This window comes from Eumetopias jubatus, unplaced genomic scaffold (assembly GCF_037043125.1).
Source record: "Eumetopias jubatus isolate StellerSeaLion01/CBP00866 unplaced genomic scaffold, mEumJub1_p1.0 scaffold_4, whole genome shotgun sequence".
NCBI lineage: Eukaryota > Metazoa > Chordata > Mammalia > Carnivora > Otariidae > Eumetopias > Eumetopias jubatus.
This window is the reverse complement of record NW_028274810.1, coordinates 123,397,005-123,422,354: the sequence shown is the minus strand read 5'-3', so window position 1 is coordinate 123,422,354 and position 25,350 is coordinate 123,397,005. Positions and strand designations below refer to the sequence as shown.

Below are 25,350 nucleotides of genomic sequence, written 5' to 3'. Positions count from 1 at the left end.
CTTACTTACTCTGTCTCTCAAATAAAGAAATAAAATCTTAAAAAAATTAAAAGAAATCTTAAAAATCAATATTCTACCTCCTTGGCTTTTCATGTGTTAGATGAGCCCCACCCCCACTTAAGATACAGTAACATGCCATATCCTGCTGTCCTGAAACCAGTTAATCTTTTTTCTTTGTTTCATGGAGTGTTTTTGCATTTATATTGTATTTTGCTTTGTTAATGTGTCTGATCTTCCCTTTGAACCTGGTCTCTTGGGGCAGAGACCTCAGAGAGCTCATCTCACATTTTCAGAGGCTTAATGTTCATCAGGTGTTGAATGTATATAAATTAGTATCTTTGAAGACTCTTCTCCAAATAGAGATATTTGGATCCACTATATAGAAAATTAGAAATTGAGCACTTCTGTTAATTTGTAAACCTAATTTTTTTAAGACTGCATTTAATTTTTGTGTAAGAGCTAATTAATCCAGTGGTTCTCAAACCTGAGGGTGCATCAGAACCACTTAGAGGGCTTGTTAAAACAGAGATTGCGGGACCCCACCACCAGAGTTTCAGTAGGTCTGATGAGCCCAAGAATTTGCAATTCTAACAAGTTACCAGCTGATGCTGATGTTCGTGCTGCTGATCCACCACAGCCAGACTTTGAGAACCCTGGTCTAATCATCATTTCCTTTTTGGCAGGAAACATACACCACTAGGTGGCACCAGAATACTTCTTATGAGGTAGCCGTCGGGCTTAGGGACGCTGTTGAATGCAGACTTAGATTGTGCAAAAGGAACAATCACTAAATTGTTGAAATTTTGTAGCCTAGAGCCCGAGTTAGTCCATATATCTCAGAACACAAGCATATGTTGACTGCATCAGACCAGAGAAACTGTGGGGCTATTAAGGTGACATTTTAAGATGAACTTTTCCAGGAATGAGGAATAACCAACCGCATATCTCCACTACCTTCGTTTTCAAAAATGCAGGTTACTCATTTTCATTTATTAGTGATAGATGTAGACCCTGTCACAAGGTAGAAATAAACACCGCAGCTTTATTATTTATTATTCTAAGTTACTGGATCTTGATTTTTGTTGTTGATTACATTTAAAAACTACTCTAAAAAGGCTTACACATTCTTTTCACATAAATAGGTCATTTTGTCCTTCGACTAGAGGGCTAATTGTGTTTGGGACAGTTTTAGGAGGTTAAAAGGGGGGACATGCGCTTTCCCTTTCCTACCGGCTTCCTTGGGTAGAAAGTTGAGTAGTTTCCTTTTTAAGAGCTGGGGCGAGGAAATTCTGGGCAGTTGTTTGCCTTGCCTCACCTCTTGTGGCTGTCATTCTCACCCCATAAATTTCCAACCATCCAGATTTTCTTTCTTCCACTGACTGTAACAAACCTGAAAGTTGGCATGGTTTCTCCACATGATGGAATGTGTGGAAATCATTGCTTGCTCTGCTCTCCTGCTTGCTAACCTCTCCTGTTCACAATGGGATGTCACTTTCTGATACAGTCTGTGAGTCATAGTTTAGTTTTTGAAGTAGAATATGTATAGTATCTGAATACCGTCTGGGTTTCTAGGCTCTTGAGAATAATCTTTCTGCTGATTCTGTTTTTTTTATCTTTGGAGCAAAGGCATGAGTTAGGTTTTAGTGACCTAATAGGCTATGAAAATGACTAATACAGAAGAAACTGAGTAGGAATCACTTGATCAGATTTAAAAATTAGACTAGCATTTTATCGTGTATCTTTTGATCATTGGAAAGAAGGCTAGTTTAATGTCAGGCAAAGATGACAACTCAAAGCACAAGTAGAACAGACTTTAGGATCCATTTTGAAACATCAGTTTCCTTTTTAGAAAATAAAATTTTGTCTGGTGGTAAGCCGAAAGGAGCTTTTATTAGGTTGGTGATTAACCACTGAAATCAGTTTATTTTAAAGATTTTATTTATTTATTTGAGAGAGAGAATGAGAGAGAGAGCACGAGATGGGGGAGGGTCAGAGGGGGAAGCAGACTCCCCTCTGAGCCTGGACCCCTACGCGGGACTCCATCTGGGAACTGCGGGATCATGACCTGAGCCAAAGGCAGATGCTTAGCCGACTGAGCCCCAAAATCAGTTTGATTATTTTAGAGAGGATTATTTTTTTCATTCAGGCCTATATCTGCTCTCTGTACTTTACAACTGAAATTATATATTTGTGTTTTACATAAATGTAAAGTGTTATTTATATACTGCAGCACTGTCCAATAAAAATACAGTGTGAGCCACATGTGCAATTTAAATTTTTCTGTTATCCTCGTTACAAAAGATAAGAAAGAGAATTTAATTTTAGTATTATTTAATCCCACATGTCTAAAATATGATTTCAACATGTAATCAGTATAAAAATTGAGTTATTTTTATTTTTTTTTCTGTACTCAAGTTCAGAATCTTGCAGTCCATGTCAGTCTGACCAGCCACATTTCATATGCTTAATAACCTCATGTGGCAGATGGCTGCCAGAATAGACAGCAGCAGGTATCAGAGGAGAGCAAGAATCTGTAAGGGTAGTCACATCAACTAGTTTTGCAGCTTTTTAGTAGTTTTGGTGACTATTCACATCAAACCAGTTGGTAAAACGAGATAATACCATTTATTGATTTTTTTTTTTTTGTACTTGTCACTCCCCTAACCTCTGGTATGATTGGTATTTTAAGTTTTCCCCCAAGTTGTTTAACCAGCTTAAAATTACTTACTTCTGGGGATCTTATTAATATTTGATGCTGTTTGAAATGTCATATGCTGATTTGACTCCATTCCTACAGTACTTTGATATTTTGTAACTGAAGTGGTAAATTAGTTTCTTATGGTATTGGGCAAGCCAGAAAGGTCAAGCCTCTTAACTTCAGCAGCCAGAATACTCTAGTTGCTGTAAACAATTAAGCCTGTCAGCAATTGACCTTGGAAATGCTAATTTGCTTGTCCCTGGGTGCTGCTTCCAGAGGCGGGCTTTCTCTCCCGGGATGGGAGTTAAAAACTCAAGTTTGGAGAAGTACTAGCTAGAACACTGGGGCTAGCTCCACCCACACCTGCTTTTTGCTTCGTTTTTGCCTGTTACCAAGTTACAAGAGGAGTGTTCCTTGCAAGAATTTCTTTGAAGGCCTTGTAGAATTATGTCTAGCCTGACATTGAGAGGGAGCTTCATTGACCTTTGGCTCTACCCTTCCCCATCATTCTATGGCACCATTTGTTGTAATGATGGTTGATTAAGAATGATTTCATCACAGTTTCATTATATTTCTTAATATGGAAGGCAACTTTTATCAACCCCTTTGCTTTTGTATTTATTACTGCTGTTGTAGTGTCAGATCCAGAAGAAGGTAAGGTAAGGAGAAATAAATGTTGGTTGGAAAAGTTACACCCAGGGAGAAGTTATAGGCAGTATTCAGTAGATAGAATATTTATAAAATCCAGAGTTACTGTTTCTAAACTGGTGGTGGTAGCAGCGGTGGCTTTGCTTTAAGACAAAGATTTAGGTTTCCTTTTCTTTGGCGCAGTGCTCAGGCAAAGTGATTTTTCTCCCTTTATTGTACAATGCTGATTCAAAACAGTTATTTGAGTTTGGTTGGTTTTCACTTTTCTTAGGTCACTTTATGTTGATCAGTCACCAATTATTTATTGGCCCATGCCCTCAAGAAGCTAGTAATTGAGTTAGCAGATTAGACAAACATATGTAAAGATAAGGAGAACTTCATAGTAGTAAATGATTTGTTCTAAATGAGATTATGAGCCTGTCTGTCCCATTCATGACTTTTTACATTATGACCTAGCAGCCTGATTTTATATCCAGTAGGCATAAGTCTTTTGTAGGCTATACTTATTAGGCAACTTAATAATAGTGGACACAGTGCTTTCTGTGTGCCGGCCATGCTCTAAATGCCTTATGGGTATTCATTCATTTAATCTTCACAACAATGCTATAGTGTAGGTAGGTAACATAATTCATTACTGTTCAACATATGAGTACACTGAGCCTTGAGGTTGACCAAGGACCATGTACCATTCTCTGAAAGGGTTATTTTATCACAATAACCTATTTCAGTTTGGAAATACACATTTTAATTATTTCCTCCTTGTATATTCTCAATCCATTGTTCTTGTCTGACTTTCCCCTTCTCAATTGGCAGTAAGCTTTGAGAGAAGTCCTCTTACCTGCTCAAGTATTTGCCTATGCCTGTGATCATTGTAGAGACAGCCCTTTTGCTGAGCACTGTCACCATTGTACCTGAAGATGAGAGTTTCTCATTAAAACAATTTGGAGAGTCCATTCTGTGCTATTCTCGTTATTGACTTACAAGGTTTCCTTGCTGAGCTTACCAAAAAAAAAAAAAGAAAAGTTTTTCCTAGGATTGTATTTATAAATCTTAATGACCATGAATTGTCTCTAGATCATTCTTGTTTGATCATGTCTTGGGCTATGACCAAAGCATCTGGCATTTACTGTCTGCAGATAGTAGCTATTAATTTCTGTGCCCATTTTAAACCATAGAGCATAGTTTACAAGAATGTTCACGATGTCACCGGCTACACCCCTCTGTACACTTGGCATACACCAGTCAGAGAGAGACTGGATTTAGTTCCACGAGGGTGTGCTCTGTCAGGCCTCCTTGCCTGTGTTCACAGGACTTCCTCTCCTTGTTGACTGCTGAGAAGGCACCTATTCAGTCTTCCAGGGGCAAGCCTACGTATTCTCTTCTGTCTGCAGATACTCTTCTCCCACCCGGACCAAACTGATCTCTTTTTTGGTTTCTCTGTGTTGGCCAAGCATTCATCCTTCAAAACAATAGAGCACTTCTTTGCATTTAATTATTTATAAAGTCTATATTCCTACCACTAGATATGGGAGTTTGAAAAAGTCAGTTAAGAACATCCTGTTTCCCAATCAAGTTTTGGCTTTCTGTCTGTGTTTCAGCTACCCCGTTCTGCCGTAAACGGTACTAAAAGAATGCGTGTTGACCAGTTGCAGGCTACACTTTACTGACCCTTGGTGGAGACAACAGTCATACTGTAATAGTCTCTTTTCATCTATATGAGGTTAAGAGTGGGTTAAATTTTACACAATCAAAACATAGAAGTGATACCTTAAAAGGGATTGTGGAGAGGACCGCAGAAATGTTCTTGCAAATACTTTTTTTCTACCAGTAATTTGTTAAATTACTGGTAGAAAATAATTTCTGGTTTCACATAAAAGAGCATAATGCGAGCCTTGACAGCTTCTATATCAAGCTTCTATATCTATATCATGTGAAAATTCTTACTTGTAAAGGTTTTTGAGGCCTGCATGTCCATATCAAAGTGCATAATTATATTTTAATTTTCTCCTTTCCAAGAGCCATTTATGTTTTTTGAAGTTAGTCCCACAAGTATTTACTAAGTACCTATTATTGGACAAACACTCTGCCAGGAATACAAAGATAGGAAGATACCCTCAACAAATTTCTAGATTTTGTTACAGATATTTTCTTTCTTAATAATCCCATGAAAGTGAAGTAGATGTTTGACAGATGAGAGAGCTGAAGCTCAGGGGGCTTAAGGGGTGTGCCTGAAGTCACAAAGTTTGGTTTGACTCAAATCAAGACAGCTTCTGCTATGTGCACCTGTGCATACACGCATGCACAGACACACACACTCACTCATTCTTGTGTATGCCCTCATGTCCTCTGTCAGTCCTCGTTGCCTTTATCGGTTTTAGGTTTGGTGCCATGAATAAAGAATCGCTCATTATGGGATGCAGTTATGCTGTAATGAAATTTATTTCAGCAACTTAGGGTTTACCACCTTAAATTCACCTTAATGGGATTTTACTCATGCTAACCTAGTTTCTTTTTAATCCCTCCCAGTTAATCACTCCTCTGATCTCCATTAGCTGTTTTATCCTTTTGTTTGGTGACTTTTTGAAAATAACAGCTTTACTGAGATATAATTCATATACCATATAATTCAAGCATTTAAAGTGTATAACTTAGTGGTTTTTAATATATATACAGATACTTGATTTATTCAATTTTAGAACATCTTCATCACCTCTAGCTGTCACCTATCTGTTCCTCCCCATTTTCCTCAGCCCTAAAGGAGCCACTGCTACTTTCTTCCTCCACAGATTTGCCCATTCTGGACATTTACTGTAAATGTAATCATATGTGACCTTTGTGACTGGCTTCAGTCACTTAACATGATGTTTTCAAGGTTCATCCATGTTGAAGCATGTATTGGTACTTCATCCCTTTTTACTACCAAATAGTATTCTACTGTATGGATATAGCACATTTTATATATGCACCCATCCATTGATGAATATTGGATTATTAGTAATAATTATCTGGATATTATTAAGAAATGCTGCTGTGAACATTTGTGTATAAGTTGGTATCTCATTGTGAGTTTGATTTGCATTTCCCTGGTGACTAATGATGTGGAGCATCTTCTGTACTTATTGGCCACTTGTATATCTTCTTTGGAGAAATGCCTCTTCAGATTCAGCGCCCATTTTCAAATTGAGTTATTTCTGTTTGTAGTTTTGAGTTGTAAGTGTTCTTTATATGTTCTAGATACAAGTTTATTATCAAATACATGATTTGCAAAATTTTTTCCCATTCTTTGGATTGTCTTTTTATTTTCTTGGTAGTTTTGAAGCATAGAAGTTTTTAATTTTGATGAAGTCCAATTATCTACTTTTTCTTTTGTTGCTTGTGGTTTAGGTATCAAACCTCTAAGGACCCATTTCCAAATCAAAGGTCATGCAAATTTATCCCTATTTTCTTTTCTAAGAATCTTGTAGTTTTAGCTCTTACATTTAGATCATTTTGAGTTAATGTATGGTGTGAGTTAAGGGTCCAGTTTCGTTCTTTTGCATGTGGCTGTCCAGTCGTCCCAGCATCGACTGGGACGGTGCTTTCTTTCCCCCATCGCATGATCTTGGTACTTTGATGGGATTCTGTATACCTATCTTTATGCCAGTATCACGCTTGTCTTGGCCATTGCTTTGTAGTAAGTTTTGAAATCAGAAAGTGTAGTCCTCAAATATTGTTCTTTTTAAAGATTGTTTTGGGTATTTGGTGTATCTTGTACTTCTGTATGAATTTTAGGATCAGCATGTCAATTTCTACAAAGAAACTGGCTGGGATTCTGATAGGGTTGCATGGAATTGTAGATCAATTACTGCCTTAACAATATTAGGCCTTTTGATCCATGACCGTAGGAGTTTTTTTACATTTATTTATATCTTTAATTTCTTTCAACAGTGTGTTCAGAGTATCAATATTACACTTCTTTTGTTAATTTCAAAACATTTTACTTTTTTGATGCTATTGTAAATGTAATTGTTTTCTTAATTTTTTCAGATTGTTTATTATAATTAAATGCACTTGATTTTATATGTTGATTTTTTATCTTGCAACCTCGCTGAATTCATTTAATAGTTCCAAAATTTTTTTTAGTGGATTCCTTAGGATTTCCTATATACAACATTGTGTCATCTGAGGGTGGATATAGTTTTATTTTTTTCTTTCCAATCCTTTTACCTTTTGTTTATTTTTCTTGCCTAATTACCCTGGCTAGAACCTGCAGTATGATGTTAACTAGAAGTAGCAAGAATGGACATCCTCATCTTGTTCCTGATCTTAGGGCAAAAGCATCCTGTCTTTTCATCAAGCATAACGTTTGCCAGAGAAATCCCTTCCTCCTGCAGTGTCCGTCCAGCACCCTCTATTGAGAAGGCTTAACATTAGGCTCACTGTAAGGAGAAATGCTTAAAGCAGTTTCATTCATTATCACAGAGTATTTATCAAAAGATGAATTTTGAGCTGAAAGGCAATAACTTGATTCCCTGGCACAGCACACAAATAAGCAAGTGGAATAAAGCTTTAAAGGTGCTATGAAAGAAACCTGTGTCAGGAAACAAGGGTGGGGGGGACCAGGGGGTTAGTAGTCCATTCTAGCTGAAGACTTTCAGGAGAAATTTCATACAGGAGACATTGACAAAAACCAACTTAAAGTGTAAAACTTCACGGTCAGGATGGGGAGTGGCACCACGAGTGTGTATAGGGAAGGGTAGGCATTATCTCCCTAATAGGAAAAAAAAAAGTGCCATTTATGATAGGTTTAAGAAGCAGAAATGTGTCCTAGTTTTAGAAAATTAGTATAGGATTTAATTTCAAGCAAAGAGGATCAGAGTTCATGTGGGACGGTCTAAAATAGACATTTAAACCAGTTAACAAAGAGAGATTATGTAATGTGTTACATAGAAGATGCAGTTTTTGTCAGTGTTCTCTGTTCTCTTGAAATAGAGTCTTCCAGAATTTCTTTGTAGTTTTGGAATTTTTTAAGTTTGAAAGAATTACCCTGTATCTGCCTTTTCTTTGTTTTCTCAATGCCAAACTTAGGATAGTATCTGGATCTTGACTGGAACTTAAAAATAATGAAATTGGTAGTGTTGTTATCTGTAACTTGTTTCTAATTTTATAATTTCTAGAGTGCACTAGGCACCTGTGTTTAGATGCTTAATAATTGCAAAGCAGAATACAAATAGTTGTTCCTATAAGAAACCCTGCAGGTTTCACACATCAAATTCCTGTAATGCCTAGGAACCTCTTAGACCCAAATCATGTGATAGATGACCATGCAAGGTCTAAGAGGTATCGCAAATGCTCAGCTGTGAAGCAGTTTCTTTCCTTTTCCTCTTTCATTTTTTGGCTAACTGATGCTATGTTCCAGTAGTTTACTTTTCACTCAGATGTTTAACAAATATTTACATATTCACTCCCAGGATACTGGTTTTGCTTCTCATCCTTACCACTCTTGGCAGCTTTGCGCAGTGGCAGTATCGTAGCCAATGAGGTTTATCCGAGGCGCGATTATTGCTAATTGAAAACTTACCACTCTTGGCCATATCATCAGTGGGGGAACCTGTCAAAATATAAGCATAATTCTTTACATAATCTGCCCCTCACATTTTAATATAGTTACAGCACAGGGAAAGCAAGTGACTGCTTATGTGAACAGAGATTTTAATATACTTTTGTTCTGTATTTCATGGTTTTGGTTGGTCCCCAGTTGTGTACCATAGGAAGAGATTTCTCAAAAGAACCTTGGGAAAATATATTTGATTCCATCTGTTAGAGTTTAACAGGTGACTGATTTAACATCTCTTTTTCATTAAGAAGAATTTTAAATCTACATCTGGAAAAGAAAAGAAATGAAGTGTAAAATATAGGACAGATGTGTATACGTTTTTTACAGGTATTATATATTTCTCATGTGCTATAGTAACTGTTCTACAGTGATGGCTCCTCGCAAGTCCTCCCATCACTGTACTTGCATGGTGTTGCTCACATCAAGATATGGAGCTTATTGGGGTAATTTGTTAAGTACCAATAGATGAAATTGGTACCAAGAATGGGATTTCAACCCATGTTGACATATGCTCATATTGCTGTGAAAGAAACTACCTTAACACTTAATGTTTTAAAACCACAAACTTTTTTTTTAATATCTAACGGTTCAGTGGGTTGACTGAACTGGGCTGGGAGGCTCTTCCACTCCAAGTGATATCAGTTAAGATGGTGGCCATTTGGGGGGCTCGCCTGGGTTGAAACTTGCAAGGCGGTTACATGGTTGGCAGTTGGTACTGACTGTTGACTGGATACTCAACTGGAATTGTTGATCAGAGTCTGAGGATTCTGCTTCATGTGGTTTGGGTTCCTCCCAGCATAGCAGCTGTTTTAAGATGGAGCAGAAACTGCCAGACCTGTTAAAACCTGGGCTCAGAAGTTCTAGAACATCACTTCCAATGTATTCAATTACTCAAATCCATCACAGGGCTAGCCTCAATTCATGCATAAAGTAAATAGAGCCTATCACTGAGGAGGTAGCATTCATATAGAGATCAAAGAATTAATACTGCCTGTACTAAGTATTGGAAATACAGTGGTGACTAAAATAGACATGGTGACTGGGTACTGAACAGAGCCTGGAGAGAATTAGGAAAGGATCAGAATGGGGTGGTAGGCTCTCGTAAGTCAAATTAAGGAGTTTAGACTTTAGGGCAGTGAGAAGCTATTAAAAAGTTTTAAAAATAGGAATAAGATAGTTTATATTTTGTATTAATTCTGTGGCTATGATACGGAGAATGGCTTCCTAGGAATGAGTGTAGAGTTAGGCCACCCAGTTGGGAGGCTGTTGCAGTCAGTCCTCTGGCATTAGATGATAGTGACTTGGGCTTAGACCAGGAAGGTGACATGGGTGATGAGAAGTAGATTCCCTTTTTGTTTTAAGATTGTATTATTTATTAGAGTATGCGAGTGCATTCACTCAGGCAGGGGGAGGGGCAGAGGGAGGAGAGAGAGATCTCGAGCAGACTCCACAGAGCACGGAGCCTGACACGAGGCTCGATCTCATGACCCTGAGATCATGACCTGAGCTGAAATCAAGAGTCGGATGCTTAACTGACTGAGTCATCCAGGCATCCTGAAAAGTAGTCAGATTCTTTTGTTTTTTTTTTTTCAAAAATTTTTTTAAGATTTATTTGAGAGAGAGAGAGAGAGAGAGCACCAGCAGGGGAGGAGCACACGGGTGAGGGAGAAGCAGGCTCCCCGCTGAGCAGGGAGCCTGATGGAGGTCTTAATCCCGGGACTCTGGGATCATGAACTGAGCTGAAGGCAGACGCTTAACCAACTGAGCCACCCGGGCACCCCAAGTAGTCAGATTCTTAAGAGACAAAGGAGAAATAATTAATGCAACTCGATTTATTGAATATGAAAATTGAGGGAAAGGAAGAAATCAGTGATGGTATTCAAATTTCTGTCTTTAAACATCCATGTTAATAGAGGCTCCCACTATCCACCATCGATTTACTTACCCTTTTCACCCCAGTTATATATAAGACAGTTTCAGAATTATTAACCTGTACCTCCATGACAAACAACTTCATCGGCTAGTATGCAGTGCTTAGGTACACGTCTTTGTACCTTTAGTCTTACAGTTTTCACTCAAAACCCTGTGTAAGGTTACTTAGGTCAGTGAGTTAACTTTTCAGTGAGGTTAACTCAAACATTTGTAATACAGTTAAATTCCTTTGTCATAGTCTGCATTCTGTCCTCCATCCCCTGATCCCTGATTGTTGCTTTGTTGTTCATATTGTTTGGTATACATCAAAGTTCTTTTTTTTTTTAAAGGTTTTTATTTATTTATTGAGAGAGAGAGTATGATAGAGAGCATGAGAGGGAGGAGGGTCAGAGGGAGAAACAAACTCCCTGCTGAGCCAGGAGCCCGATGCGGGACTCGATCCCAGGACTCCAGGATCATGACCTGAGCCGAAGGCAGTCGCTTAACCAACTGAGCCACGCAGGCGCCCCATGTTTGGTATACATTAAAGTTCTTTGTGAGGTAAATTTATATGGGTTTTGACACTTTGCAATCTCTTTTTGAAAATGTGTCCTGTACTGAGGACGGGCTGACACTGGCACTGTCCTGAGGACGGGCTGTGGTGGCGCTGTCCTGAGGACGGGCCGTGGCGGCGCTGTACTGAGGACAGGCTGACAACTGGCACTGTCCTGAGGACGGGCTGACACTGGCACTGTCCTGAGGACGGGCCGTGGTGGCGCTGTCCTGAGGACGGGCTGACACTGGCACTGTCCTGAGGACGGGCTGACACTGGCACTGTCCTGAGGACGGGCCGTGGCGGCGCTGTCCTGAGGACGGGCTGACACTGGCACTGTACTGAGGACGGGCCGTGACGGCGCTGTACTGAGGACAGGCTGACAGCTGGCACCGTCCTGAGGACGGGCTGACACTGGCACGGGCCGTGACGGCGCTGTACTGAGGACGGGCCGTGACGGCGCTGTACTGAGGACGGGCTGACACTGGCATTGTCCTGACGACGGGCTGACACTGGCACTGTCCTGAGGACGGGCCGTGACGGCGCTGTCCTGAGGATGGGCTGACACTGGCATTGTCCTGACGACAGGCCGTGATGGCGCTGTCCTGAGGATGGGCTGACACTGGCACTGTCCTGAGGACGGGCCGTGACGGCGCTGTACTGAGGACGGGCTGACACTGGCAGCAGCTTTGGAAGCATAAGGCTGAGACCAGCACCAGGACTACAAATGAGGCCATGGTCAGGTTTATAGCTCAGCAGTCAGGGTTCATGAATCTTCTGTTTTTAGAGATCAGGAATAGCCTTTATAATGAGGGACTTTCATTAGTCACAGATCGGGGTTTAGAGGATTAGTAGATCTCACATACCAGGTAAAGAGTTGTATCATTGCATCACAGAGATAGTGGAACTTAAGTGATGGCAAATGGAATCTGCATGGAAGGACCATATTAGGCTCACATGTTACACAGCCAACAGGTGCAACAGGTAGTGGCAGTGAGTTCTGGAACAGAAAAAATGGTTAGAGATTGTAGGAACTTGAAGGAAGAGATTCTTTCTTTGAACCTCCTGCAGAAATGTTTCTTAAACTGCATTCCTCAACAGCCTGCCTTAGAAACATCTGGGAAGCTTATTTAAAAATTAGAGAATCAGAGTTTCTGGAAGCAGAGCCCAAGAATCAGCATTTTAACCAAACATCCCAAGTAATTCTGGTCCATTCAGAAGTTCGAGAACCCTTGCCTCTATAGTGAGTGGTGAAGTCCCTTGCACCAAGTAGGTGTACCCTTGTGTATTTACTAAATTGAATTGCACATTTGTTCTGGTAACTTCTGAGTAGAGGGCTGACTTAGCAAGTAATATTAATAAAAATTCCTAATGCTTACTGAGTGTGTATTCTGTGCTGCAGTCTGTGCTAAGTGCTGTTTGTCAATTAGCTCATTTAATTTGTATGAAGAAGATAGTAGTATTATTCTCTCTTAACAGAAGATTGATAGGAAAGTAAGGTTTAGAACGTTTAGATAACTTGCCCAAGATCACGAAAGATTCTTCAGTGGTAGGTGCAGAATTCAAAGCCAGGCATTCTGCCTCCAAAGTCCATGTTATTTCTGACATTGTGGAATCTTTGCCTTTGGGGGTTAATGCTATGCATCCCCATAGTTTCGGAGATAAATAAACCAATCTTAGAATAAGAGACTTAAAATCATACTACCATTGAAGTGCTTCTGCAACTAAAAGTTTGTGTGTGTTCATATTTTACTTATTCAGCTCTCTAGGGAGTAGTGTAATAGTGAGTGATGTTCTTGAGTCCTACGGAGAGGCATGTTTCTTAAGACAATTTAGAATGATTAAAAAAGATAAAACATTTCGAGAAAATTTGCCATGTCACATTACTATAAAGCTACAGTACCATAGAGCATAAGGGTAAGAGCACATATTAATAGACCTTTAAACTTGAAATGGCTTGTTCAGCTCCCTTTTACAAAAGAAGGGAACTGAGCCCCCGAAAACTCAGAATCTTTGGGCAATATCGTCAGCCCCAGATGTCCTGATTCGGTCCACACCATTTCCGCTTTCATTCTGCTTCTTTCTTAAGTCTCTTTATGAAACAATTAAAATTTATAACTGGAATTATTTTAAAAATCCATTCCATTTAGATGAACCTAATTAAAAGGTGTACAGATATTCACTGGAGGATGACAATTTGTAGCTGAAATTAGAAGCAAATCTATTCTGGTAAAGTTGGAAGGAATGTTGGGTGCAGTTGCAAAAAATAGATGTGAGTAAATGACTTAGGATATTTAAGTAGAAAAGTTTGTTTTAAAACAAAGGCTTTTGTAGAATGCATTATTTATGGGAGCTTACATTCAGTTTTGGTTTTCTAGCTTTTTAAAAGGTCTAAAGTAATTCAAGAGTATAAAAATAGGAAAACAGCTGGTTGAGTTCTAGATTCGTTGAAAATGTGGATTTGAAGTAACAGTGCCTCTTTGTCTTAGAATTTTGTGAATTCAGAAAGAATCTCAGAGAAAAGACAATTTATGATTTTAACTTTAAAACATACATTAAAATAGTGGATCTCAAATTTTGCCACACTTCAGAATCACCTGGAGGACTTGTTAAACTACAGATTGCTGTTTACCGCCCCAGAGTTTCAAATCCAGTTGTTTGGTGTGAAGGACCCAAAAGCTTACATTTCTAACAAGTTCCCAGGTGGTGCTAATGCACCTGGTCCGGTGACCACACTTTTAGAACTACTGGGTTGGAGAAAACAAATTATAATAAAAAGCAATCATAATTTTGTGAGGTAATTATAGACTGAAAGCTGGTTTCTTTGATATCTGCTACATAAAAAATTTCTGTTGACTCATGTTTTCATACTTTATAGTAATAGTAAAACCATAATGATGACACTGAGAGACTATGATATTTGAAGTCCCTTCTGAGTCATTATGATAAGATGAAATTATATTAAATGTGGCCTATGTTAGAGTGTGTTTTTTTGGTAATAGTTGTTGTCTGGAGATTAGGACTGTGTGTGTGAAATACATTAGGGTAGCTCTCCAGTTACTCCACATCCTCATCAACACTTGATATGGGCAGTCTTCTTAATTTCAGCTATTCTAATAAACACAAAGTGGTATCTTACAGTGTTTAAATTTGCATTTCCCTACTGACCAGTAATGTTGGACACCTTTTCGTGGGCTTATTTGGCATTTACCTCTTTGGTGAAGTATCTATCCAAATCTTGTTCCATTTGTTATGGCTTTTTATTATTATTCAATTTTGAGAATATATATATTCTGAATACAGTTTTTTTATGAGATATATGATTTGTATTTTCTCCCACTCTGTGCTCTTAACAGATTTGGAGGAACAGAAGTTTTTAATTTTGATGATCTCCAATTTATCAATTTATTCTCTTATGGCTTGTGTTTTAGTGTTGTATTTAAGAACTCTTTTCTTAACCCAAGATCTCAAAGATTTTCTTCATAATTTTTTCTAGAAGTTTTATGGTTTTAGATTTTACATTTAGATTTGTGATCCATTCTGACTGTTTTTGGCTCGAAGTATGGATCAAAGGTGTTTTGTTCTGTTTTGTTTTGTTCTGCATATGATAGCCAGTTGTGCCATCAACTTGTTGAAATGACTGTTCTTTCTTCACTGAATTGCCTCAGCTCCTTTGTCAAATCATTCATCCATATACCTCTGTTTGTATATCTGGACTCTGTTTTGTTCTGTTGATCTGTTTGTCTGTATTCCAATACCACCCTACTTGGATTACTGAAGCTTTATATTATAATAAGTCTTGAAACTGGGTAGTGTTGGGCCTCCAGCTGTCTTTTTCAAGGTTGTTTTGGCTATTCTAGGTCCTTTGCATTTTCCGTATGAACTTTAGAATCTGTGTCAATTCTATGAAAAAGGTCAGCTGAGATTTTGATTGATATTGTGTGCCCTGCAACCTGAAAACTCCCTCAATATAGTAAGGGGGGGTAGTTACAGGTTTCACGTCATGTTTCCTATTACCCTGATTCCTCTTCCTGGCATGACTTCTAGCATCTTGCAAACCATTATTTATTTATATATTTTCAGTTTGAATTTTTTGTTTCAGGCAGGAGAATAAATTTGGTCCCGGTTACTCAGTCTTGGCCAGAAGTGGAAATACTGTGGTAGGGTTTTGATAAACAAGAGAGTAACCTCAGATTTGTTCTTGAGCATATTGGTAACGACAGGGAAGAAGGACTGGAGGGGAGAGAGGGTGAAAAAGGAAATCACTAAAGAAGCAAAGCAGTAATCTGAGGAAGAAATAATAAGCATTGAAAGTAAGGCAGCTGTGGTTGAAAAGGGAGGAAAAGAGAATAGTCGACTCGAGTGGGCCGAATTGCTAGAACCGGTGAGTAGTTAGATGTGGAGAATGCTAGAGGGAGGAGTCTAAGATGACTTCAGGGTTTGGGTTTTGCATGTCCGTTCACTTTGGCTGCCGAGACTGGGTGCCTGTACGTGGCATGTGATTGATTGGAAGCTCCCAGTTTACAAATAGTACGTAGTGTTACAGAACCAGTTACTTACTCATTGAATATTCATAGTTCTTTATCTCTTAACTTTGCAGTCCCTTATAAGTGTCATCCAGAAACAGATATTAGTGGCTGATAATTCCCGTTCCAGAAGTAGTTTACTTTCCCCAACAGAGTTCTCTGAGCTGTTTCTAGTAGATTGAAGTGTTTATGGATCATTATTTCTTTGTTAAAGAGGAAAGAGGTTTTTTTAAAGGAGGCAAGACAAGCAATTTTGGGAGTCACTACTGATTTAAGTCAAAGTTATGAAAATAAAACATCTTAGAAATGGTAAGATATGTAATGAAAAAAAAGAATTGTAAGTTCTTCTCAAGAACGTGCACTATGTGTAGGTACAAATATAAGGAAATATGCTGTATCAGGTGGGATAGGTATTACAATGTTTGTGGCAAATTATGATAGATTTATTTTCTGGAGCTGTCAGTGATTTAAGTTTTGACAGATTGATTTGCCATTGTTTTCGTGAAATCAGATTTATTTTTGAGTATAGTTGACACTGTTAATTAGTCTCAGGTATAACTTGACACGTTTTACATTATGCCATGTTCACTACAAATCAAATTTATTTTACTTTTCCGAAAATAACAAGCATAGAAATTCTCCTCTGGCAGGAATGGAACATACAGTTGTTCCCTCCTCTTGTGACTGTGCCTCTCTTTCCTTGAAATGTTTCTCAGAACAAACTACTCATTTAGACCAACACTTGAGAATAACAGAGATTACAGTTCCTGTCATCGTAGATTTTATAATCTAACGAACTTCTAATCAGATCTTCTCAAGCGTATTTTTATAATATATATATAAAAGATTTTATTTATTTATTTGACAGAGAGAGCGACAGAGGGAACACAAGCAGGGGGAGTGGGAGAGGGAGAAGCAGGCTTCCTGTGGAATAGGGAGCCCGATGCGGGGCTCGATCCCAGGACTCTGGGATCATGATTGAGCTAAAGGCAGACGCCTAACGACTGAGCCACCCAGGCGCCCCTATAATATATATATATTTTTTAGAGTAGGCTCCGTGCCCAGCATGGAGCCCAATGTAGAGCTTGAACTCATGACCCTGAGATCAAGACCTGAGCTGAACTCAAGAGTTGGACACTTAACTGACTGAATCACCCAGGTGCCCCTCACTTATTTTTATATTTTTTGAGGACTTAATTTCTGTTTCATTAACTTTCTATTTTAAAGTAGGCTGACCCCATTTGAAATTTTTTCCTGGTATAAATTTATTTAAAATGAATACGGAGATAGGCTGGTCTAAGGCAGTTGCTGTCCATGTGCAAGCAAAAGATCATTAACCTTTTTTTGAGTAGCAGTCTCATTTATGAGCTTGATTACCCTAGTTCCTCTTCACCCCCCCCCTTTTTAAATTGTGGTTGCCCTGGTACAGTAGGGATGAGTTTTAGTCTAATATGGATACATCTTAGGAAGCCATTTGGCAAAGTCTTAGGACATGGAGAAATGTGTTATGCCCAGAGGGTGATGGTTATTGAGATAGTTAGGAAAATGGATTCTGTTATTTAATAGACCCCCCATTTGAATGTTCCCTCTACAGCTCATTGGCTGTATAACCTTGGTTCAGGGTACTTAACCTCTCTGAGCCCATTTTTTTGTTCCATTGGATAGGGATAATGATGGTGTCTCCTTCACAGAGTTATTATAAGGATTGAATGAAATGATGTGTATAAGTTGCTTAGCATAGTGTCTGGCACATAGTGAGTGCTCAGTAAATGTTATTATTTAATTTCTTGAAAGAAAACTAGTAATCAACACATGATCGCAGCGGTACACATGTAATAATGGTGTTATCCTAGCCTTCACTGGTTAACCCATGGCTGTAATTGTTTTTAATTTTGGGAGTCCATCTGTAAAAGGGACACTAGCAAATGAAGCACATTTAAATGAAGGCAGGTCAGCTGGGTTGAATGAACTTGATCATTATTTATCCTGGAGAAGCAAAGACTTAAAGGTAGGAAATACTTAAGAGCCACCTTCAGATCTTTGAAAAACTGCTCTGGGAGAGTCGACTGTTTCTGTGTGGCTCACTAATAGCTCTTCTGCAGCTCTGCTGTTGAGGACTAGGGTTCAAGTCCTACTTCTGATATTGGGGCATGACTTCAGTGAATCACTTAACTTCTCTGAGCCTCAGTTTCCTCAGCCATATAAAACAGAGTAAAATCACTATATGGAGTTTTTGAGGTGTAAATAAGTTAATGTGTGTGAGAACAATTCACATTTATTGTTGTCATTGCCTAGAATTGTTCTAGGGTGGTGATGAATCAGCTCTCTCTTTGGAAGGGCTCTAATAATTAGAGCTGTTTGGCAGAGAACAGGCTTTCCCACCACACCAAGAGCCAAACACAGGCAGGGTAGTCCTATCAGGGCTTTTTCGAAATTTTTGCGTGAAGTGGAAATTTGTATAAGCTGTTTGAGAAAAGGTGCAGGGTTTACCTTCTTTGCTGCTCTGTCCAGGCCACCGAACAGAGTGCCAGGCACATGGTCTGTGCTTGGTAAATATTTATTCAATGAGTGAATGTAAGTTCCCCTCTAACCACCCATATTGTATTCTTTGTTTAGCATCTCTCCTTTCTTGTTTTTAATATGTTCATGTTGTATTCTCTGATATATTTGTTTGCTTTAATTTCTGTTGTCCTTTTTAAAAGAGGGTTCCTTATACATAGAATATTTCCATGGAATGATAACCTCATTAGAATGGTTGCTTCTGGGGAGGGAGTTTGGGGATTGGAGACACCACATGATTATGCTGTTTGAGTTTTTCAGCTGTGTGCTTAATTCTCAACCACATGCTTTACTTATTTTATATATTCATTTATTTATTTTTGAGAGGGGGCGGAGCAGGGGGAGAAGCAGACTCCCCGCTGAGCAGGGAGCCTGATGTAGGATCCTGGGACCCTGGGATCGTGACATGAGCTGAAGGCCCACACTTAACCCACTGAGCCACCCAGGCGGCCCTGTGGGTATGTTTTAAAATGGTAGCTACCCATAGCCTGGGATTCATAGGGCTTCTGATGACTAGTAGAGACTAGACTGTATCCAGAGACCGTTTCTACGATTTTGTGAACCTAATCCTTCGTAGAATTTATTTCAAGCAATATTTTGAGTTATACCTTTACCATGGTGGTTTATGGAATATTAACTATATGTTCTAAGGAGATACCTGTCTATATAATGAAAGATGGTCTCCATTACTCTGGGGTAGAACTATGTAAGTCAATTTTACTTGCTCTTTCTCTCTTACAAAAAGGTAAGGTTTAGGAGAATTCCTTTATCTAGAGAACTGATCATTTCTTAGCCCGTGACTTTTGCATGAGCGGGTTATTGTCTTGTGTGTAGTAGTTCAGACCCTTATAGCATGTGCCTTCCATGCTAACTTTAAAGTTAGACCTGAGGTCAGTTTCTAACGTCACCGTGTATTAACTGTGTGACCTGGGGCAAATGATTTAACCTCTATGAGTATCAGTTTCCTTCTTGAATTCCTTTTAATAACACCTAATTCACATTGTTGTAACAAAGGATAGAATGAGTAGTATGTTCAAAGTGCACGTTGTCAGTATTCAGTGAAGATTTGTTCTTCTTCTTTTTTTTTAATCTATATCTTTCTCCTCTTTTCTCATCCCCAGTGTTTTTGTTTGAGAATTTAAACCCGAATTCAGCCTCTGTGGATAGGGGTGAGAGCATTTGTTTAGCCTCTGCTTCAGTCTGGTGAACATCTGGTGCACACCTACTCATCTTTCAAGATACAGCACACATTTATCCCCTCACCTGTTAAACCTTTCCTACCTTCTGTGGGCAGGAGTAGCTAGCTGCTCCTTGCTTGAACGCATTTTTTCCCCTCTGCCTGGCATATAGTAAGTACTTAAGCATATACTAGGTAAATGGGCTTCTGGATATGAGTTGGTAGGGGTAAGTTGACAGAGCTTCTCATTGAGGATTGCAGTTTTGTGAGTTCAACTTAGTGCTTTGGTCTCAAGTTAGAAAAAACAGCTGAGAGAGTGAAGGAGGTGACCTTCACTTGATACCTTTTGGTTCTAAGAGTAAAATGCTTTCAGCATTTAGGCTAATTACATTTGCAGAGTAGTTTTCCATTTGGCGGTAATTATAATGACAAGATTTTTTGTTTGTGCTTACCATGGGCCAGGCCCTGTGCTGATCATTTTGTCTGTGTTTTCTCATTTAGTCCTTACCTTGGCTTTATGAGTTAAATACGTTATTGTACCCATTCCACAGAAGAGGAAACTCTAATATGGTGACTGACCAAAGACTGCATAGCTAGAAAGTTAATAGAGCCTAGATTTGAGTATAACCTGACTCCAGAGCTGGCTTTTTGAGTTCCTGTATTATACAACTTCCTTCTTCTGTATTATTGACAAGAAAATTGTATGGATGAGTAAAGAGGATTGTAAAGATCAATATTTCTTGAAGATTTCCCCCACATTCGCTGCGTTTATAGTTGCGTACCAGTTTGTACCATAACTCTGTTCTACTCTTCACTATTATTTCTGGTGGGAGGCAGTTATAGAATGTGGATTTGGTTTTTACTTTTCCTCCACACTAATATCTGTGGGGAGGAATAATTATGGCTAAAGTACAGTGTAGTGAGAAGTAACAAGTTTCTATTAAATATTGCTCAAGCAGTGAGTAAGTCATTAAATTTGACTCCTGATGAATATATAATGATTGCTTAATACTAGGCTGCCAGGAAAAACATACACACACACCCACTCACAGAGGTAGGTGTGTATGTAGGTATATGTTGCTAGAGATAGTTGGAGCTGTATTTTAAGAGAGGAAGGGGTTGTTTTGTTTTGTTTTTTGTTTTTTTGTGGAGGGAGGGAAAGGTATGATTTATACTGTCATTTGTTTGAGTTCATCCTGAAAGACGAAATTTCTTGTTTACAAAATATAGAAGAATCTCTGAAGAGATTAGGAAGAGATTTGTTTCAAAAAGTAAAATCTCTCTATTCCATGTTCCATCTGTTCTAGGAAATTTAAAATCCAGCCAGGCAATTCCCTGCCTCGTTTTCTTCCCTGCTCCTTGCCAAAATGGACATATGTACTTTATGGTGTGGATATTTATCAGATCCTTCTAGGTGTGTGATTCATGTTGAATTGGAGTCAGCAACCCCAGAAGAACACTAAATGGCTGCTTTGTCTTAGTCTGGCATTTTATTGATCAAATGCATGGAGTTAATTTAATCAACTATATGTAATTCGTATTGTTCCTGTTCAGACATGCCCGTATGACTTTCTAGAATAAAGAACACCAGATTCTGCAGTTTTTATTTGTTTAGGACAGATTTCAGGAAACAACTTGGCCAGGGACAGAACTATATAATTGAATCAGGAACAAAAAGTTGGAAGGGATAAGCAGATGAAATTTGTCTTGAGGGTGTGCCCCCCTAACACACACACATTCACACATGTCCTAGTTGTAAAGGTAGGGAAGTTTTATGGACCTATAAGACATGAAGCATTTGGTCCTACTCTGGAGATTAGGGAGGATTCAGGAAAGGGATCTGTGGCTGAGACCATAGAGAACAGCAGAGCGAAGCAAAAAGACATCTGGTAGTGTAGAGAGGTGGTACCCAGATGTGTATGGACATGTTAGAGGAAAGAGGAGGGAAAATGTCCTCTTTTTCATGTCTGTTTCACTGAAGGCAATTCTACTGAGGACCTGAGGGGTTGCTAAGAGAACTTGCTTGGCTCTACTAGGTACTACATGTGCTTGGCCCTGTTTCAACTGTGTTTCCCAAACCTCAGAACTGGGCCTTAGGGAAGAGACTTTATTTCTCTCTAGTGCATATGCCTTGAGCTGCAGCTCTAGGCAGCTGTGGCTAGGGAGGGGCCTTATTTAGAATAGTTGGTCTACAGGCTGCATTCCCTTCCCTTCCTTTCTGCCGAACTGGTCGTTGGTCTGGAACAAGAGTTTGATTGCTCTACCTGCCATGCCCACCTGGACTTGGAGAAGCCAAGATAAAGAATCTGCTGCTCCTTCACTTTTAACCAATGGCCTAAAATGGCATTATATTGAGCAAATAATATGTGAAGAGACCCTAGCCAATCTTGGAACTCACTCTGAATGATAAACTCTCATGAGTCCGTGCTGTGCTACGCGAGAATTACCATATTGCTGTAGCCTTATTAGCCATATCTTTTGGTTATAAATAGAGGACTTGGCAATTGCCTCACACTAGTCTGCATCTGTAAAAGTAGCTAGTTTGTCATCTCCCTTCCATTTCTTTCTCAGACCTATCTCTTGGCCTCATTTTGCCCTGGACTTTCATACTTGAGACAACTAGCATTGATTGTTACTCTTTTGCTTTTATAACTTGTTCCTGCTATCACCTTTCTCTCATTGAAGCCTCATGAATTTTGTTTTAAGTTGAAGGGATTGCAACACGAAATCACCCATTTCTGCTTAGTGTTGTACAGATCATGTAACTTTAATGCCTTATTCAACACTTCAAACAGGGAATAGTAATAGAATATTGCTGTTGGTGCGTTTTGACATTGGGTAACAGATGACGTGTCTAATGAATAGCGTGGCTGCTTAGATTGCATAATTATAGGTTTGTTTGACTTTAGGAAAATCATACTCAGGCCAACTGCATCCATTCAGACACTCTTTATATTCTATAAATGTCAGAGCACTTGAGTCTAAAAAGAAGTTGTCGTTCAGTGACATTATTCTTCTGAGGTTTGCCACTGAACAGGAAAAAGAAAAATGAAAGAGAAACCATCTTTTAAAAATGGGTTTCGGGGAGCCTGGGTGACTCAGTCGTTAAGCATCTGCCTCCAGCTCGGGTCATGATCGCAGGGTCCTGGGATCGAGCCCCCGCATCGGGCTCCCTGCTCAGCAAGGAGCCTGCTTCTCCCTCTCCCACAGCCCCCTACTTGTGTTCCCTCTCTCGCTTTGTCTCTCTCTGTCAAATAAATAAATAAAATCTTAAAAAAAAATAAAAATGGGTTTCATTCTTTGGCCCTCTCTGGTCTAAATAACATTTTTAAAGTTCTTCGGGTACTATTAACAGTCTGTAGTATTCAGGATGGTGCTGACCAGGATCCCTCGGCACAGACACTCAGATTTGAAGGAGGACAGCCCTGCTACCGACATACTTACAGAAACAGTTATAATTTTATACTGTAAATCGGAGATTATCTGTGCCCTCTGGACTTGATTTGCTGGAGCAGGGCGGGGGGTTATATTGAAGTGAGTTCTTGTGCTAACTTCTTGGAACAGTTTCCTAATTAATCCACCAGATGTGTTGTTACACAGGCCTTGCAGACTCCCCAAGCTCTCAATGAGACTTCCCTATGTAGTTATTGGCTTATAGAGGAATGTTCAAGTATATCACTTAGGTTCATTTGATTAATACAAGCGAAGGTTGATTTTAATAAATGCTCATTGAATGGCACATCGAAGAAATGTGAATATTCCTAGATTCCCCAGGCCCCATTTGGCCAGGGGGAGGCAGTCAGAGGCATAGATGATAGGAATGGTTTCAATACTGGCTGCACTCAGAAGGATCTCTGCTACTAGAAGACTTCCCCTTGAATGTGTCTCTGCTGCGGGTTTGATTTCCTAGCAGCCAGAGTCCCTTTCCTTACCTCTTGGCATGCGGTGGGCGACTTGGTTGCTTTTACAGGCCCTCCAGCTGGTCTTGCTGATGTGAAAAGTCACTCTCTTGGGGCGCCTGGGTGGCTCAGTCGCTAAGCGTCTGCCTTCGGCTCAGGTCATGATCCCAGGGTCCTGGGATCGAGCCCCGCATCGGGCTCCCTGCTCAGTGGGAAGCCTGCTTCTCCCTCTCCCACTCCCCCTGCTTGTGTTCCCTCTCTCGCTCTTTCTGTCTCTGTCAAATAAATAAAATCTTAAAAAAAAACAAAACAAGTCGCTCTCTTCACCACCATTAAAATTTAGTAGTCTTCTAAAAGGGGAGAATCGTTTTCTTTTTGTTACGAGTTTCCTCGATGTAAGGAATTTGGAAGAGTTTTTATGGGACCAGGTCTGTAGCAGTTGCGTGACATTGCCTGGTGTCTTACTTGGAATGGACCACCAAGGGGCTGAAATGATGAGGCTGGGGGCCAAGACTTTCTCCCCAGTGAGGGTTTGTTCCCTGGATACTCATGGAGGAGTTGGAGGTGCTTGTCCTTCTCCTCATGGTTATGCACCTGTCAGCAGAGGCAGGCAAGTGTGCAAACTCTGCTGCTGGAAAGCCTGAGTTGGCAGCCTCCCTGTGCCCCTCACTACGTCTGTGGTGCTGAGCAGGTTCCTTCAGCTGCTCAGTTTTTCACTTTTCTCGTTGGTAAAGTGCAGATAAAAGAGTTGCTGTGAGGTTTACAGTAAATGGTGTGCTCAGTATAGTCTTGGCACATAATAAAGCACTTACTAATTATTAGCTACAGCTATTATTGTTACGTATTTTTCATCATCGTTACTGCTCTTCATGCTTTATCAGCTGCACCGATCTCCTGTAATGCCAGGCTTTTGTGGTACAGTAGTAATTTCTTCTCTGGGATTGTCATTTTGTGAATATTAACATTATTTGTGTACTTCTCTTCCTCCACCTCCCTTGCCCCCCACGTGCTGGTAGCCAAGCTTTTTCCGATGGAAAAATCTCCATGAAAATATAATGGGCGAATGAGTTTATATCAAATGTCTTCATTACACTTTAATTCAATAGATCTCTGAGGCAGGACAATTTATAGTTTGGTGAAGGTTTTTAATTTTCAAATTTATTAAATAATGCCATGTGAGAACATTGAAGGAAGAGATGCTGTTAATTCTTTATTAGTTCCCAAGAACACTAAAGCATCATTCTTGCCCTCAAATGGGTTAAAATCTCTTTGGAGAAATGAGACAAATGCACAGAAGAAGATAAGAATGTTTATGGTTGAAAGTGCCAAAGTATCAAGTATAGTTGTTAAGATAAATTAAGGAAAGGAGGACAGATCTTTCCGGGCTGGCATGGTTTAAAAGCAGGTAGGGCTTGAGCTCAGCCCTTGAAGGATGTGTAGGATTTAGTTTGGTGTAGATTTTTAGAAAGTCTTTCCCATAAGAGTGGGGGAATTTTGGTAGTGGGATTATATATTGGGCAGTAAAGGGGCAAGGAAACTTTGGCTGGTCAGTCCCTCCACACCCACCCCATCCCCGGTTCACTTTTTAGTCAAAAGCCAACTCCCTGTGTCTGTGTTCATTCCCAGTTCCTCTTGAATCCTTCGGGGATTTATTTGGCCTGTTTGCCTTTTTCATGCAACACCATGCTCTTCCCTCACCTTGATTGTTTAGTAGGGCAGGACACAGATTCCCTATGCCTTCTGTAGCCAGGTGTTTCTGAAACATGAATACAAATCGTGGTTT

At 39.6% G+C, this 25,350-nt stretch overlaps 1 protein-coding gene and 1 non-coding gene across 2 annotated transcripts in view; both read left to right on the top strand.

The window, feature by feature from the left end:
* The window catches only part of NSMCE2 (NSE2 SUMO ligase component of SMC5/6 complex), a 209,748-nt gene that overhangs the window by 8,843 nt on the left and 175,555 nt on the right, over positions 1-25,350 (top strand). The window lies entirely within an intron of this gene.
* On the top strand, positions 8,834-8,969 carry LOC114211212 (U4 spliceosomal RNA). Its single transcript, XR_003609714.2, has one exon. It is a non-coding gene; the product is annotated as a U4 spliceosomal RNA (small nuclear RNA).